Source organism: Schistocerca americana, chromosome 3, assembly GCF_021461395.2.
Source record: "Schistocerca americana isolate TAMUIC-IGC-003095 chromosome 3, iqSchAmer2.1, whole genome shotgun sequence".
Lineage (NCBI taxonomy): Eukaryota > Metazoa > Arthropoda > Insecta > Orthoptera > Acrididae > Schistocerca > Schistocerca americana.
The window spans coordinates 881,161,595-881,181,462 of record NC_060121.1 but is presented as its reverse complement, the minus strand read 5'-3'; positions in this window follow the sequence as shown (position 1 = coordinate 881,181,462).

Sequence of the window (19,868 nt, the reverse complement as noted above, 5' to 3'; positions counted from 1 at the left end):
GGCAGCAGCTGCTGCGTAGACAGGCCTTTACTGCTGTGAATTTGATGATCTTTCGCCTTAGTGGGTGACGGTTTCGCACACGTGTTTTCCTCCGCAGTTTATTTTTCTACTGTATACCGAAAAACATTGGAGATTTTAGAGGGTTCCAGGAGGAAAATAAACGGCACGTGGAAACCTCTGTCCAAAACCGTCATGCATCGAGACAAGAGAGCATCAAATTCATAGGAAACAAGTACTGTCTACGCAGCAGGTAGCTTCATCTTCTCCACTGGTGGTCATGTCAATCAGTAGCGATCACAAAATAACAAACAACATCGTGAGACGACGTTATGCCTACGGTCCGTCGGCGAAGCAAGCCACGTTTGCTGCTGTAGGGGTGGTCCAGTGGAAGGCGCCAACGCTTGTACCTTCGACGCTCGTAGCGTCATTGGAATGACGTTTCTAAACATGAGTTCTTGTCCTAGATTTGTTCCTCAAGACGCCCTGAACAATCCCTCGAAGTATGTAGCAACATTTCTGGGATATTTGCAAATTAAACAGATTGATTGTACTATTATTGGCATATTTGGTTTTTATGATTTTTTTTGCAGGGAATAAATTGTCTTTCGTTTTTAATTCATAAATCTCGCAAATTGTGAGACATTGATGTCGTGAACTTACGTCCAATCTGGTATCCTTGGTTGTATTCGTCTTCCTCCGCCATCAGTATTTATCTCTTGACCGTGTGTATAACTTCTTAATCGGGCTTCTTCTTCCGATGCAGGCCGCTTGTCGACCTGACATTGAGATGGTGCGAGGAAGAAAAGAAAACTTTCGTGGTCTGGCACAAAAAACCAATTTTGAGACTTAGTATTTTCATAGGATTATTATTCAGACAACACATTGATTCACAAGAAAAACGTCTTCTCGCTACGAGAACTAAAGACAAAGTCTCTCTATTAATTGACAAAAAAATTGAATGAGATTTCCCTCATTTGTTACCGCCTTCCGTCATAGTAAAATACATCTTTTGCTGGCGCTTACAGAGGTCGCGCTAATGTTTTTTGTCAGTGCTTTCCTTACGTACCGATACAGACACTGTGTATAGATTCAGTGTGACACAGGTAGTGCCTGATGATACAGCCACACGCCATACAAAAGGGTGCTGCGGGTTGCCGACGCGTTAGACGCCAGGACAGCGCCCTGCAGTTCGCCAACCAGTGCGAGTTCCATCGTTGACATCGGCGCCCTACTTCGGAAGTGACGCGAATATACGCCTCGGAGTTCTGCGGATGTTACCGAAACCTTGGGCATCATCAGTGCAGTCTACTGCGTCCGTGGCTACAGCAATGTTTCTCGATAGTGACAGACTGAGTGCGCAACTTGCACCTTCAAGAACTGTATCATATTTGTGACACCCCTTTCAGTGGATCATGATGATCTTTACGTCCCTTTTACTTGAGTCTTTTTTCTGTTGCTCCCGTTATTATGGACTTTTCTGCAGGAATAAATTGCTTTTGTTATTCGCTACCTGGGTATCTTTCTCTGCTTGTGCGTGCGTCACCCACAATGAGATACTTTATTAGGAACAGCAGACGGCCTGTAAAACGTCCTTGGGGAACGCCATATATCACTTCTATTCCACTCGAAGACTTTCAATTACTACGAAGTGAGGCCTTACTGACAAGTAATCACAAATCTAGTCGTACAACTGAGATAATACTCAATACCCATGCAATTTGATTAGAAGTCGCTTGTGAGGAAAACCAGTTCGTCGTGTTGTAAAAGTCTGCCTTCGCGTGCAGGGATAGGACTGCAAGTTGAAGTTGCCACTAAAATGACGCCAGAAGCTGGCAGCTTATCAACATCTATACTCTGCAAACCACTGTGAAGTGCACGGCAGAGGGACGACGCATTGTACCAGTTACTACGTTTCTTCCCGCTCCATTTATGTATTGAGCGTGGGAAGAATGTTTAAACACCTTTGACCGTGCTGTAATTAATTTAATCTTGAAACTTCCTGGCAGATTAAAACTGTGTGCCGGACATAGACTCGTACTCAGGACCTTTGCCTTTCGCGGGCAAGTGTTCTACCATCTGAGCTACCCAAGCACGACTAACGCCCCGTCCTCACAGCTTTACTTCCGCCAGTACCTCGTCTTCTACTTTCCAGACTTCACAGAAGCTCTCCTGCGAAACTTGCAGAACTAGCACTCCTGGAAGAAAGGATATTGCGGAGACATGGCTTAGCCACAGCCTGGGGGATGTTTCCAGAATGAGATTTTCACTCTGCAGCGGAGTGTGCGCTGATATGTGCTCTACCATCTGAGCTACCCAAGGACGCCTCACGCCCCGTCCTCACAGCTTTACTTCCTCCAGTACCACGTCACGATCCTTAGTGAGTGATACGTATGGGGTTGTAGTATTTTCCTAGAATCATCATTTACAGCCCGTTCTTGAAACTTTGTAAGTAGGCTTTCTCGAGGTAGTTTACGTCTATCTCCAAGGTTCTGTCGAATCAGTTTCTTTATCTTCTCTGCAACAGTCTTCTGTGGGTCAAACAAGCCTATGACCATTGGTGCTGCCGATATCTGCATACGTTCAATATCCCCTGTTAGTCCTGTTTGGTATGGGTCCCACACACCTGAGCAATTTTGCAGAATGGGTCACACGAGTGATTTTAAGCAATCCCCTTTGTAGATCGATAATAGTTCCCTATTATTTCACCAACAAACCATTTCATATCGCTACAAAGCGTACCACCTAGGTTTTTGTACGAAGTGACCGATTCCAACTGTGACTCATTGATATTGTAGTTACAGGTGACTACATGTTTTTTGTTTTGTGAAGCGCTCAATTTTACATTTCTGAGCATCTAAAGCAAGTTGCCAATCGTTTCATCACTTCAAAATCCCGTCAAGCTCTGACAATAGTTATCGAGCTTTTTTCAGACATTATTTCACAATAGATAACTGGATCATCTGCCAAAAGTTTGAAGTTACTATGAACATTGTCCTCAACGTCCTTAACATACAATACGAACAGCAAGGTTCCCAACACACATCCCAGGGGTACATCCAAAGTTATTTCTACATCTCCATCCAAGATAACATGCTGCGTCCTTCCTACCAAACAATTCTCTCTCTAGTCACAAATTTCTCTTGATACCCCACAATTTTGACAATAATCGTTGATGAGGTACTGACTCAAATTATTTTCGGAAATAAGTAAATACTGTATCTACTTGACCTCCTTGACCCAAAGCTTTCAGTATGTCATGGGAGAAATGTGTGAGTTGGGTTTCGCATCATGGATGTTTTCGGAATCCATGCTGGTTCGCCTATAGGAGGTCATTCTGCTCCAGTTACCCCGTCATGTTTGAGCTGAGAATATGCTCTAAGATTCTACAACTAATAGACGTCAATGATATCAGACAGTTGTTTTTTAGATAACTTGCACCACCATTGTTGTAGAGTGGTGCGACCTGTGCTTTCTTTCAACTAATGAACACGGTTTTTCGTACGAGGAATCTAAGATAGATTATAATTAGAAGAGGGCTAGCACGGCCGAAAATTCAGTATAGAATCTAATAGAGATTCCATCGGGCGCTGGTGCTTTGATCAATTTTAAGGATTTTTAGCTGTTTCTCAACACTACGGACACTAACACATATTGCGCTCAATTTTTCAGTGATACGAAGATTAAACCGGGGAAATTCCCCAGGGGTTTCCTTTGTACAGGAACTTTAGAATACGGAGTTACGTTTTTCAGCTTTTGCTTTACCCTCAATTTGAATTCCTGTCTCATTCGCGAGTGACTCGGCAGTAACTTTGGTATCACAACAGCCTTTAAATACGACCAAAATTTCTTTGGGTTTGAGAAAGATCATTTGTCAGTACTCTGCTGGAATAGTCTTTGGACGCTTCAACCACCGTTCTTTTGACAGCCAAAAGCGTTTCATTCACCACCTATCTATAGCCCTACGCTTTGTTTTACACCTGTTATGCAGTAGTCTCTGTTTCTTTACAAGTTTCGTTACAGTGTCCCTAGAATTTTGAACTGTTATACTGGCTATATATCTGTCCAATGCGTGGTCAACTATTCTTTCATCATTGAGATATGACACTACTGATTTTTTATCTAATTTACCGAAAGTATATATCTTCGTATTTGTTTTAGTTGTCCTATGTACTTTGTTAATCACTGATGCCACAACCGTGTCACGGTCACTGATACCAGTTTCGATGTGGACATCCTCAAAGAGATCAGGTATATTTGTTGCCATTAGGTCAAATATACACTCCTGGAAATTGAAATAAGAACACCGTGAATTCATTGTCCCAGGAAGGGGAAACTTTATTGACACATTCCTGGGGTCAGATACATCACATGATCACACTGACAGAACCACAGGCACATAGACACAGGCAACAGAGCATGCACAATGTCGGCACTAGTACAGTGTATATCCACCTTTCGCAGCAATGCAGGCTGCTATTCTCCCATGGAGACGATCGTAGAGATGCTGGATGTAGTCCTGTGGAACGGCTTGCCATGCCATTTCCACCTGGCGCCTCAGTTGGACCAGCGTTCGTGCTGGACGTGCAGACCGCGTGAGACGACGCTTCATCCAGTCCCAAACATGCTCAATGGGGGACAGATCCGGAGATCTTGCTGGCCAGGGTAGTTGACTTACACCTTCTAGAGCACGTTGGGTGGCACGGGATACATGCGGACGTGCATTGTCCTGTTGGAACAGCAAGTTCCCTTGCCGGTCTAGGAATGGTAGAACGATGGGTTCGATGACGGTTTGGATGTACCGTGCACTATTCAGTGTCCCCTCGACGATCACCAGTGGTGTACGGCCAGTGTAGGAGATCGCTCCCCACACCATGATGCCGGGTGTTGGCCCTGTGTGCCTCGGTCGTATGCAGTCCTGATTGTGGCGCTCACCTGCACGGCGCCAAACACGCATACGACCATCATTGGCACCAAGGCAGAAGCGACTCTCATCGCTGAAGACGACACGTCTCCATTCGTCCCTCCATTCACGCCTGTCGCGACACCACTGGAGGCGGGCTGCACGATGTTGGGGCGTGAGCGGAAGACGGCCTAATGGTGTGCGGGACCGTAGCCCAGCTTCATGGAGACGGTTGCGAATGGTCCTCGCCGATACCCCAGGAGCAACAGTGTCCCTAATTTGCTGGGAAGTGGCGGTGCGGTCCCCTACGGCACTGCGTAGGATCCTACGGTCTTGGCGTGCATCCGTGCGTCGCTGCGGTCCGGTCCCAGGTCGACGGGCACGTGCACCTTCCACCGACCACTGGCGACAACATCGATGTACTGTGGAGACCTCACGCCCCACGTGTTGAGCAATGCGGCGGTACGTCCACCCGGCCTCCCGCATGCCCACTATACGCCCTCGCTCAAAGTCCGTCAACTGCACATACGGTTCACGTCCACGCTGTCGCGGCATGCTACCAGTGTTAAAGACTGCGATGGAGCTCCGTATGCCACGGCAAACTGGCTGACACTGACGGCAGCGGTGCACAAATGTTGCGCAGCTAGCGCCATTCGACGGCCAACACCGCGGTTCCTGGTGTGTCCGCTGTGCCGTGCGTGTGATCATTGCTTGTACAGCCCTCTCGCAGTGTCCGGAGCAAGTATGGTGGGTCTGACACACCGGTGTCAATGTGTTCTTTTTTCCATTTCCAGGAGTGTATTTCCATTATGAGTGGGGTTCCGAATTAGCTGGTCTAGATAGTTTTCAGAGAAGGCTACTAGTAACTTTTTACAGAATATCTTGTCACACCCGCCACTAAAAAAATTGTAATTTATCTAACTGATTGTTGGATGATTAAAGTTGTTGTTGTTGTTGTGGTCTTCAGTCCTGAGACTGGTTTGATGCAGCTCTCCATGCTACTCTGTCCTGTGCAAGCTTCTTCATCTCCCAGTACCTACTGCAACATACATCCTTCTGAATCTGTTTAGTGTATTCATCTCTTGGTCTCCCTCTACGATTTTTACCCTCCACGCTGCCACAAACTTCTCTTCTCTCCAATCTTATTCAGTACTTCCTCATTAGTTATGTGATCTACCCATCTAATCTTCAGCATTCTTCTGTAGCACCACATTTCGAAAGCTTCTATTCTCTTCTTGTCTAAACTATTTATCGTCCATGTTTCACTTCCATACATGGCTACACTCCATACAAATACTTTCAGAAACGACTTCCTGACACTTAATCCTATACTCGATGTTAACAGATTTCTCTTCTTCAGAAACGCTTTCCTTGCCATTGCCAGTCTACATTTTATATCCTCTCTACTTCGACCATCATCAGTTATTTTGCTCACCAAATAGCAGAACTCCTTTACTACTTTAAGTGTCTCATTTCCTAATCTAATTCCCTCAGCATCACCCGACTTAATTCGATAACATTCCATTATCCTCGTTTTGCTTTTGTTGATGTTCATCTTATATACTCCTTTCAAGACACTGTCCATTCCTTTCAACTGCTCTTCCAAGTGCTTTGCTGTGTCTGACAGAATTACAATGTCATCGGCGAACCTCAATGTTTTTATTTCTTCTCCATGGACTTTAATACCTACTCCGAATTTTTCTTTTGTTTCCTTTACTGCTTACTCAATATACAGATTGAATAACATCGGGGATAGGCTATAACCCTGTCTCACTTCCTTCGCAACCACTGCTTCCCTTTCATGTCTCTCGACTCTCATAACTGCCATCTGGTTTCTGTGCAAATTGTAAATAGCCTTTCGCTCCCTGTATTTTACCCCTGCCACCTTTATAATTTGAAAGAGAGTATTCCAGTCAACATTGTCAAAAGCTTTCTCTAAGTCTACAAATGCTAGAAACGTAGATTTGCCTTTCCTTAATCTTGCTTCTAAGATAAGTCGTAAGGTCAGTATTGCCTCACGTGTTCCAGTATTTCTACGGAATCCAAACTGATCTTCCCCGAGGTCGGCTTCTACCAGTTTTTCCATTCGTCTGTAAAGAATTCGTGTTAGTATTTTGCAGCTGTGGCTTATTAAACTGATTGTTCGGTAATTTTCACATCTGTCAACACCTGCTTTCTTTGGGATTGGAATTATTATATTCTTCTTGAAGTCTGAGGGTATTTCGCCTGTTTCATACATCTTGCTCACCAGATGGTAGAGTTTTGTCAGGACTGGCTCTCCCACGGCCGTCAGTAGTTCCAATGGAATGTTGTCTACTCCGGGGGCCTTGTTTGGACTCAGGTCTTTCAGTGCTCTGTCAAACTCTTCACGCAGTATCGTATCTCCCATTTCATCTTCTCTACATCCTCTTCCATTTCCATAATATTGTCCTCAAGTACATCCTCTTGTATATGCCCTCTATATACTCCTTCCCCTTTTCTGCTTTCCCTTCTTTGCTTAGAACTGGGTTTCCATCTGAGCTCTTGATATTCATACAAGTGGTTCTCTTATCTCCAAAGGTCTCTTTAATTTTCCCGTAGGCAGTATCTATCTTACCCCTAGTGAGATAAGCCTCTACATCCGTACATTTGTCCTCTAGCCATCCCTGCTTAGCCATTTTGCACTTCCTGTCGATCTCATTTTTGAGACGTTTCTATTCCTTTTTGTCTGCTTCATTTACTGCATTTTTATATTTTCTCCTTTCATCAATTAAATTCAATATTTCTTCTGTTACCCAAGGATTTCTACTAACCCTCGTCTTTTTACCTACTTGATCCTCTGCTGCCTTCACTACTTCATCCCTCAAAGCTACCCATTCTTCTTCTACTGTATTTCTTTCCCCCATTCCTGTCAATTGTTCCCTTATGCTCTCCCTGAAACTCTGTACAACCTCTGGTTCTTTCAATTTATCCAGGTCCCGTCTTCTTAAGTTCCCACCTTTTTGCAGTTTCTTCAGTTTTAATCTACAGGTCATAACCAATAGATTGTGGTCAGAGTCCACATCTGCCCCTGGAAATGTCTTACAATTTAACACCTGGTTTCTAAATCTCTGTCTTACCATTATATAATCTATCTGATACCGTTTAGTATCTCCAGGGTTCTTCCATGTATACAACCTTCTTCCATGATTAAAGTCTCCACCAATAATTACACTGGTGCACTTGCGCACAAGAGGACTAAGCTTTTCTCTACAGTTTTCTATTACATCAGGAGATGTGTCTGGTGAGTGGTAGGAGGATCGAATTACCATTCTATGCCCACCCATAATACTGAGTCTTGCCCAAACAATCTCGCATGCAGCTCCAATTTATATCTCGTCGAATTTCAGTTTCTTGTCTACAACGGCAACTACACCACCTCCATTCCCCATTAGCCTATCGTTTCGACATACACTTAAATTTCCCCCAGAAGAATAGCATTGCTATCAGTTTCAGGTTACAACCAGCTTACTTACAAGGGGACGCCACGACGTTTGGAACGCGGATTTACTGCAAACTTCGTACACCCGTACTACTCCATTAGGACAACAAAATGTCTAAGCAATAGCGCGTACTTCTCAAGCGTTATTGAGAAAATCGCAAGATAATTTCGGTCGTCCAATATTGTCAAATATATACACCTGTGCGTAGCCGTTTTTGCCAGGCGGCGCCGGCAGCCGACAGTTATGGTAAACGGTCAGTCCAGTAGGCCCATTGTAATGAAAAGTTCGGTGCGACAAGGGTTCCCGATGTCTATGTCACTCTTTGCAATAGCAATCGAGCCATTACTTTTTCGCCTGAGCCACAACTTACAAGGATTCACTACATGCCGCCGTAGGATTGTCTGCAGGGCATATGCCGATGACGTTGCATTTATTGTCAGAGACAACGACGAGATAGTGAAAGCACTCGACATAATAAAAAAATATGAACAAGTATCTGGTGCGAAACTGAATAGAAATAAGTCTGGCATAATGAATATTGGAAGCGGATTAGAAGTTCCCATTCATGGGCCAATAAAGGAAATTGTCACCATGATATGTCTCGGGGTGGAGTATACAAGGAATATTCGGCAGACCATCGCAGTTAATTACAGAAGAATCCTCAACACCATCCGTGCCTGTATACGTCAGCACAATCTTCGTACTCTTGATGAGATGCAAAGAGTGGCTCTCGTCAACATCTATTTGCCCTCTAAATTAAATTACGTGGCGCAAGCCCTGCCAATGCCGAGGGAAGTGGCGAACAGGATTTTGGCTGCTTTTGGCCAGTTCGTCAGCCGCGGCCACATCTTCAAGGTCAAGTACCAAACGTTGACTCTATCGATTGAGAACGGAGGATTGAATCTTACAGACGTGTACAATAAAGCACAAGCATTGTACGCCTGTAAAACATATAAACTGTGGACGCGGTCAGTCGACAGTGTTGCCGCATTTCTGTTAAATGAAATAGCGCCGGTCAGCCAGGACGCCCCAATTGACTTTCACCACATCCCAAATGAACTTTACCACCTAAAACATTTCATCGTAGAATATAGCTACATTAGACTGGGAACACCCGAGAAAGATGTCATCAAAGTCAAGAAAATATACCAAAACTTAATGAACTTTCTACGTCGGTCACTCTTGGAGGAACATACACCACCCGTATTTACCAACAAAAGTGCGGTCGTTGTGGTACTATTTTGTGAATGGGAAATTTGCAACGAACTCCAGACTACATTCCATTCACCTGGCTGATTCCCCTTTGTGTACCACTTGCAACCTGATGGGTACAGATGAACATCAATTTGTCTGTGGAAATGCGAATAATATATGGTTGTCAATCAGAAAAAAATTAGCAACTATGCAGAGAAAACCGCCGTATTTGACAACGCCAGCGTGCCTTTTATGCCCGGAAGAAGAGATATACCCCACCTGGAAGAAAAATGCCGTCAACTGGTTGAAGGGACACGCGGTATTTTACCTGCTGTCCAGTAAAGAAAGGAGCGAAGGAGATTTTTGGACGTACATCTCCGACCAGCATCACAAGCTACTACGCATGAATAATTATTATGATACATACGCCAACTTCCTCAGAAGAACAGTCATGTGAACTCCATTTTCGATTATGCGATTCAGAGCATGAAGAAACGAGAGACAATTTGATCTTTGAAAAACAAATACGATCAAGTGACGAACATCACTATTTGGTTTAGACTTGGATTTTTTCTAAAATGTCAAGGAACCTGTAATTAATTTTAGTTTGTTTTATTACTTTTAAATGTCTGAAAGGTGGCTACACTGAGCCACAGCGCCAGAGATTGCGCCAAAGAGTATTATTCCGCCGCCTCCACTGGCAGTGCTTGTCGAGAACTCGTAGTAGGGAGTGCTTGCTGAGATGTCGTAGTGAAGAGTTCTTGTCGAGAAGTCGTGGTGGAGAGTGCTTGTTGAGATGTGGTAGTCGTGAGTCGGTGTTGATATGTTGTAGTAGGGAGTGCTTGTTCCATGTTTTATGCAGTTGTTTGATGGGCTAGACAGCAGATGTTGTTCGAATGGAGATATTGTAATGATTAGAGTGCTTTTCGTCAATATATATGAAGGTAAAATATTCCCTGTTTTTTTCATTATTTCAGTGTCTTAAATAATGCGTCATTACAGGTTCAGTCAACAAAGCATCTGGCTCGTGTTTTTGTATTAGAGTGTAATTCTGGTTTTCTTGCGCAATTATAGTATTTCTATTTTTTTAATTACTTCAGTATAAATGATATTTAAAATTTCTTGTCTTATTGAAGAAGAACCGTGCCAGATGTGTACGTTGAATCACACTTCCACACACAGAACAGTTACACTTGAGCTTTGTTGTTGCGTTGGTTTTATAGCTGCTGGGGACTTAATTAATTAATTGTGTTAACGGAAAATTTCATTCCATTCTTTGTTGTTATTCTATGCAGTCAGATTGCGTACTAAAACTAGTCAGGGCCAACCGTTTACGAGACTTCGTAATCGGACATACAGCGACAAAAAAAATTAAAAAATTATTTGCATTTCATATTTATATAATTAAGCCCCCATGCATGTCAGTTGAAAATTATGTACTACTGTGGAATGTTATGACTAATAAATAGGAGGGGGGAAAAAAGTGGTTAGCGTACAAGCCCCGTAATCACTGGGTTTCTGGATCGAATCCCGCTCGTCAGTTTTTTTTTTTTTTTTATTTCTAACACAGTAATTTTCTTTACTCTTTATATTACAGTTGATGTAATGGGAAAAATACGTGTAATCGTATTAACTTTCATTATATTTGCAATGTCATTTGGCAGTCTACAAATTTTCATTATCACAAATAATATAATATTCATACCTACCGACTAGTTTACTAGTCGGTAGTTATGAATATTACATTATTTGTGATAATAAAAATTTGTAGACTGCCAAATCTCATTGAAAAATTTAATAAAAGTTCATCCGATTACACGTATTTTTCCCATTACATCAACTGTAATATAAATAGTAAAGAGAATGACTATGTTAGAAATTAAAAGAGAAAAAATCTGAGTAGCGGGACTCGATTCAGCGACCCAGCGATTACGGGGCTTGAACGCTAACCACTTGGCTGCCAGTGCTTCATAGTAAAAATGGCGACGCACAAGTGTATATATTTGACGACCGAAATTATCTTGCGATTTTCTCAATAACGCTTGAGAAGTACGCGCTACTGCTTACACATTTTGTTATCCTAATGGAGTAGTACGGGTGTACGAAGTTTGCAGTAAATCCGCGTTCCAAACGTCGTGGCTTCCCCTTGTAAGTATTATGTGAGCATCACTACTTTTCAGAAGCGATTCAAACAATGGCACTGTGTTGCGAATGGTTCGACTGTTAACTACTAGGATTTTAATACTCTCGCTTGTGTGGGGCATTCTCTTGGATCTTACACTTATACTTGTAGGTCTCCTAAAGCTGTCGTTATGTGGACTGTATGAGGAGCCGGTCAATCTAAACAACCCTTGTGTGAACCCCACGCCGGCCGTAGTGGCCGAGCGGTTCTAGGTGCTACAGTCTGGAACCGCGCGACTGCTGCGGTCGCAGGCTCGAATCCTGCGTTGGGCATGGATGTGTGTGATGTCCTTAGGTTAGTTAGATTTAAGTAGTTCTAAGTTCTAGGGGACTGATGACCTCAGATGTTAAGTCTCATAGTGCTCAGAGCCATTTGAACCATTTTTGTGCACCCCACACACAGTCAGCTACTGGGTAGCAGCCTTTGATGTGTAGTGCACACCTGACCCATTTAGGGCGACACTACAGTTCTCAACCCTATGGCGCAAGTCCAGGAAGTTGCAGCTTAGCTTGTCACAAAACATTCGAAATATCTGGGTATATCTTTCCACTCAACTCAGAACCAGGGGGCCTCAATCAGTTCTGGGGACAACGCTGCAAATTGTGAGCTTCGTTGAAACATCGCGCTGAAGGCTAATCCTCTCAACCTTCTCTGCCAGCCTCTGGAATGATCCATGTATGACCTCGGAGCCAAGCCGACAGGCATCGTTTGTTCCAACGTGCGCCACAATCTGCAGTTCGTTGCAACCTGTTCCCTCGATGGCTGTCAGAATAGCCTCTTCAACATGTGGAATGAGGCCCCCAGGCATAGACACTGAGTGCGTCTAGTGTCCTTTCCTGCCCTTGCTGCCATTTCCCTGAGGGGTGCCATTATTAGCAGAACGTTTGAACTGCTGACGAGTAATAGATCCCAGCCCTTTCGTGTTTGCCTCTTGACACCGGACAAAGCAGGTTTCCCCATAACGGGTGGAGTGAGTCCCCTAACCTCAGTTCACCCAGCACCTTGAACTTGTTGGCTAGCGGGATCGGTATAGCACCCAGCCGAGTCTTCCCTGGTCCCCGTCTGCTTCGTAACGAGGCTTTGATCTACCACTGACACGCCAATCGCAGTCAAGTGGACGAGAATTGACAGATCCCATGCGTCCTGCAGAGGAGACAGGATCCACAGCAGAGGACAGTACCTGACGTACCTTTGGTAGCGGTACCACAGGTAGGTGCGTTACCCTCCGAAGGTCTTCAAACAGACAGATTCACAGCAGACGCCAGTCGTTTCATTGTGTTCAGGACGAATTCCAGCTGCTTACGAACTTCAGCCAGCTCATTCCGTGTTCGAGAACAGCATTCACAGTGGAGCTGCTTTGTGGCTGGTGCAATGTGTTACAGGGCAGTGAACAAATAAATTTAAGCCTACTAACTATCTTTTAACAAATATGCTTCAAATAGCTCTGACCAGTATGGGACTTAACATCTGAGGTCATCAGTCCCCTAGACTTAGAACTACTTAAACCTAACTAACCTAAGGACATCAGACACATCCATGCCCGAGGCAGGATTCGAACCTGCGACCGCAGCAGCAGCGCGGTTCCAGACTGAAGCGCCTAGAACCGCTCAGCCACAGCGGCCGGCTATCTTTTAACCTGTTGAGCTATAAGATTATTAATTCGCTATAAGAACTGAAGCAAATACACGAAACGAAATTTCTGTTAAGGCAACAGAAAAACCTGTGGTAAAAATTACTAGTTCCCTAAATCTTTCTTGAAGTTAATTATAGTCGTTATGAAACTCGAAAATAGAGTAAATTTAGGATAAATGTAGATTACGTATATCTCTCTCGGAGGGAAAACTATACGCAAGGCACTACGTTAGTTACAGTAAAAAAATTGCATATGTGTTTACTATGAATTAAATTACTCACAGGAGAAGAGCAACTTCCGAAAATTCTCAGAATTGTATGTTTATTTGCGTTGATATACACTGAAAGTCGGGGTGATCTATTTTTCGGAGGATCACTGTGGATAACGAACGCTGATTTGCTAGAAAATAGGTTATCGACAACACTCGGACCAGGAGCTGACAAAAGGTTTGAAAAATATGGTTTTGTAAACGTTCGAAGATTCTCAGAAATAACCGGTTTATTACGTAATTACACAATTAAATTAGGGAACGTTTGTTTTGAACGATTATATGCCTCTTATGCTCAAAAAGTTTAAAAGAGCAAGAAAAACTTTAAGCCTACAATTGATGATAACACTAAGAGCTCATCGCGGTTCTCGCAAATGTTCAAATTTCACAATATATCACGACGCAAATGAGTATTGATACAATCAATGAAAGATTATGTAAAAACGATGCGAACAGTAAAGTATCCAAATCTAGAATTTCAAATTGGCACTCGAAGCTGGCACATGCGGTCTCATACAAAGGAAAATTCCGACGTTGGCTTTTACAGACTAATAAACGTGCGAATTACATGAATTTTTTTACTTAGCTAATTTTGTGTCAACTTCTACACTGACGAGCCGAAGATTAACAGTGCAGCCTCAGTTTGTCTCAGAGAAAATCATCAGAAAGTGCAGCATCAACAAAGCATGGCCTCTGCCTGGAGCAGCTGACACTGCATGTCAGGGTGATCACTTCAGAACTTGCCGCAGAGGCCCAGTTACGTTGGTCATAAAAAGTAGCGCTCCTTTGGTCAGTCGATTGTTTTTCTCGGGTACACAAGTTTTAAGTAGGAATCACGAAAAGCAGTCGAGCATTAGCTGGTCTTTGAGGGAATAGTGCACGCTTCTGTGATCGATCTAGCAAGGCTCCACGGCGGCCACACCGACCCGAAGTTTCGGCGCCACGTCCGCAGCGGTTCGCCAAAGTGCTGAAGTCTCGGAAGCTTAAGCTAGCAAACACTACAGTCATTTAGTTGCACACTATTCGTGATACCATCAAATACAATGACGATAGCGTGAGAGTACGATCGCCACATAGCCATGAAGTTCTACATCTACATCTACATGGATACTCTGTAAATCACATTTAAGTGTCTGGCAGAGGATTCATCGACCCACCTTCACAATTCTCTATGATTCCAATCTCGTACAGCGCGAGGATAGAACGAACACCTATATCTTTCCGTACGAGCTCTGATTTCCCTTATTTTATCCTGGTGATCGTTTCTCCCTATGTAGGTCGGTGTCAATGGTTCAAATGGCTCTGAGCACTATGAGACTTAACTTCTGAGGTCATCAGTCCCCTAGAACTTAGACCTACTTAAACCTAACTAACCTAAGGACATCACACACATTCATTCCCGAGGCAGGATTCGAACCTGCGACCGTAGCGGTCACGCGGTTCCAGACTGTAACACCTAGAATCGTTCGGCCACCCCGGCCGGCAGCTCGGTGTCAACAAAATATTTTCGCATTCGGAGGAGAAAGTTGGTGATTGGAATTTCGTGAGAAGATTCCGTTGCAACGAAAAACGCATTTCTTGTAATGACATCCAGCCCTAATCTTGTATAATTTCAGTGACACTCTCTCCTATATTTCGCGATAATACAAAACGTGCTGCCCTTCTCTGAACTTTTTCGATGTACTCCGTCAGTCCTATCTGGTAAGGATCCCACACTGCGCAGCAGTATTCTAAAAGAGGTCGTGCAGGCGTAGTGTAGGCAGTCTCCTTAGTAGATCTGTTACATTTTCCACGTGTCCTGCCAATAAAACGCAGTCTTTGGTTAGTCTTCCCCACAACATTTTCTATGTGTTCCTTCCAATTGAACATGTTCATAATTGTAATTCTTAGGTATTTAGTTGAATTTACGGCCTTTACATTTGACTGATTTACCGTGTAACCAAAGTTTAACGAATTCCTTTTAGCACTCAGGTGGATGACCTCAAACTTCCTGTTATTTAGGATCAACTGCCAATTTTCGCACCATTCAGATATTTTTTCTAAATCGTTTACCAATATGTTTTGATCTTCTGACGACTTTACTAGTCGATAAACGGCAGCGTCATCTGCAAACAACCTGACACGGCTGCTCAGTTTATCTCCCAAATTATTGATATAGACAAGGAACAGCAAAGGGCCTATAACTCTATCTTGGGGAACGCCAGAAATCACTTCTGTTTTATTCGATGACTTTCCGCCAGCTACTACCAAATGTGATCTCTCTGACAGGAAATCACAAATCCAGTCACATAACTGAGACGATATTCCTTAAGCACGCAATTTCAATACGGGCCGCTTGTGTGGAACAGTGTCAAAAGCCTTCCGTAAATCCAGAATTACGGAATCGATCTGAAATCACTTGTCCATAGCACTCAAGACTTCATGCGAATAAAGAGCTAGTCGTGTTTCACAAGAACGATGTTTTCTAAACCCATGTTGACTGTGCGTCAATAGACCGTTTCATTCGAGGCAATTCATAATGTTTGAACACAATACATGTTCCAAAATACTGCTGGATATCGACGTTAATGATATGGGCCTGTACTTTAGTGGATTACTCCTACTACCTTTCGGTACGGATCTTTCATCGAGTGAACGGTTGTATACGATTGGTAAGTATGGAGCTAATGCATCAGAATACTCTGAAAGGAACCCAACTTGTGTACAGTCTGGTGCAGAAGACTTGCTTTTATTAAGTGACTTAAGTTGCTTCACTACTCCGAGGATATTTACTTCCACGTTATTCATGTTGGCAGCTGTTCTTGATTCGAATTCTGAAATATTTACTTCGTCTTCTTTTGTGAAGGCATTTAGGAAGGCTGTGTTTAGTAACTCTGCTTTGACGGCACTGTCTTCGATAGTATCTCCATTGCTATCGCGCAGAGAAGGCATTGATTGTTCCTTGCTACTAACATACTTCACATACGACCAGAATCTCTTTGGATTTTCTGCCAAGTTTCGAGACATAATTTCGTTGTGGAAACTGTTACAAGCGTCTCGCATTGAAGTCAGCGCTAAATTTCGAGCTTCTGTAAAAGATTGCCAATCTTGGGGATTTTGCGTCTGTTTAAATTTGGCATGTTTGTTTCGTTGTTTCTGCAGCAGTGTTCTGACCCGTTTTGTGTACCACGAGGATCAGCTCCGTCGTTTGTTAATTTGATATAAATCTCTCAACTGCTGCCGTTAGTATTTCTTTGAATTCAAGCCACATCGGGTCTGCACTTATTTTATTAATATGGAAGGAGTGGAGATTGTCTCTCAGGAAGGCGACAAGTGAATTTTTATCTGCTTTTTTGAATAGGTATATTTTTCGTTTATTTTTGGAGGATTTGGGGTTTACAATATTCAGTCTCGCTACGACAACCCTGTGTTCGCTAATCCGTGTATCCGTTTTGAAGCTAGTTATTAACTCAGGATTATTTGTTGCTAAGAGGTGAACTGTGTTTTCACAACCGTTTAATATTCGCGTGGGCTCGTGAACTAACTGCTTGAAATAATTTTCAGAGAATGCCTTTAGCACAATTTCGAATGATGTTTTATGCTTATCTCCGGAATTAAATATGTATTTTCCCCAACATATCGAGGGTAAATTAAAGCCACAACCAACTATAATCGTATGAGTCGGATATGTGTTTGAAATCAGACTCAAGTTTTCTTTGAACCTTTGTAACCTCCCCACAGAAATAATTAAAAAAATGAAAATGAACCATGTGTAACCTCTCAACAAAATTATTAATTAAAAATGAACCAAGAATAAACTTCCCACAAAAATAATGAAATGAACCATGAACCAAGTGTAACCTCCGCACAATAATAATAATGAAATGAATCTTAAATATTGTAACCCCTGAACAAAATTGGCTCCCATTTATAATCTCTGTGCAGAAATGCATTCACATTTAATGTTCCCACAAAATTCTTTTCTCATTTAATGTTAAGTTCGAAACAGAAAAGTTCCTAAACACCAAGATAATAAAAAAAATTCAGTGACCTGGTAAATTTTATGATGACAGCAGCGCTGCGCCTCGGCCCTGTATTCTGAATAAAAAAAGCAAAAATTCTTACCTCAATAAAAACTGCGAATATATCTGCTCTTACAAAAAAAAGTTCTGGCACAGCTCCGTGCAATGCAGGCCTATGCTTTGTGATTCGTGAAAGGAATAATTATTCATTGGATAAAATCTTTAAATTGAAATGAATACTTTAAAAAAAAATTACTTTACATTATAAAAATTATTATTGGGCATTTTATAAGAAATTGATGACAGTTAATATACATTACTAGATATGCGCAAGGCTGCTTCTTTACCTTCTACAATAATACCCATCCTCCAGAGTCTCGACCAGAGCAGACTCCCGACACGCGCCGACACGCGCACACAACTGCCGACTACTGCCGACTCACGCAGACTACAGAAGACTACTGCCGACTAGCGACAAGCAACAACTAACGACATACTGCTCTCTGGTCAGAGACTCTCCTAAGTCTTGCCTGTTGCAGGCAGCGCATATAGCGCATACCTCTTACATAACCCTCCACTGGGGGGCAAAAATTTGGCAGCGATGGTGAGTCAATTGGACTTGCCATGAGCATCAAATTTTTCTTAATTAACTAAGTTTACAATCACAGAATATATACATATATATAAGTGCATAACATGAAATAAAATACAGTGCACATGCACTGAGTACAGATCATATCAAGCAATGACAAAATGTATACGCAATGAGTACAAAACATATTAACAAATGACAAAAGTGCACACGCACTGTAGTACAGAACATATCAGGAAATCACAAAATGTATACGGAATGAGTACAAATCATATTAACAAATGACATAAAGTGCACACGCACTGTAGTTCAGAACATATCAGCAAATCACAAAATGTATACGCAATGAATACAAATCATATTAACAAATGACATAAAGTGCACATGCACTGTAGTTGAGAATATATCAGCAAATCACAAAATGTATACGTAATGAGTACAAATCATATTAACAAATGACATAAGTGCACACGCACTGTAGTACAGAATATATCAGGAAATCACAAAATGTATACGGAATGAATACAAAACATATTAACAAATGACAAAAGCGCACACGCACTCTAGTTGTTTTTTACTATTTTCCAAGAACTAGGATAGGAAAGGGAAGGATTGCATCATGGTTGTAGCACATTGGTTGCACGCAGCTGCACTGAAAGTCCATATCTTTCTACAGAAGCACAACACCAAGTGAGACAATCTGAAGTTCCTTTCTCTGAAGTATTAATCAGTGTAGCCAAGACACTGAAATGCCGTATTAATATTTCATGTTATCATTTTGGTAGTACATTAGGTACACCAAACAGTGGGACCGTAATAACATCTCCATCGCTCAAGGTGGTGGACAGCATGTCGTGTCAACACCACGTTCTTGTAAGGTACACCAACGTAGAATTAGTGCAAAAACCAAATATAGTGCTCCATGAGCATGAGGATAGACAGAACAAACGGATATTGCAGTAATATCTGGTCATTAGGTCAAAAGGTGAAGGACATTAAGTCTTATGCCAGTCTTCATTGATAATTACATTAGCCTAACAACTAATTTGAGTAATTCGTGGCACTCATCGCCCAGTTATTGAACATTTCTGTACCATGTATGAAGTATTACAGAATAATGTTCATAAATTAACTGTTTACAGAGAACATTGGCACTCATTGATCAGTTACAAATCATCAGAAGTCATCAGTCAAGACAGGAGCTAATGATTGTAGCATCAAGCTACTGGTATTCATATATATAGCACGAAAGTGACATAATGTAAATTTAAAATATAAGAAACAGTGGCATTCGTTGGCCTGCAAGTATTGAATACTACAAAACATTTTTCATCATTCAAGTGACATACGACATATTTAAAATAATTATTGGCACTTATTGGCCAGTTACAAAACATCAGAAGTTATCAGTCAAAACAGGAGTTAATGAGTGTAGAGCATGCATGCATTATTACAAAATATCATTCACTATTACTCATAACTCATCATTCAAGTGACATATGACATATTTAAAAATGTAACACTCTGTAACTATTACTCAAAGTCTGTGATTAGAAAACATCATTCAGTATTACTCATAACTCTTTTAAATTGTTAGCATTATTTGGGACTGGTAATAATTTTTTTTTGTGCTAGCA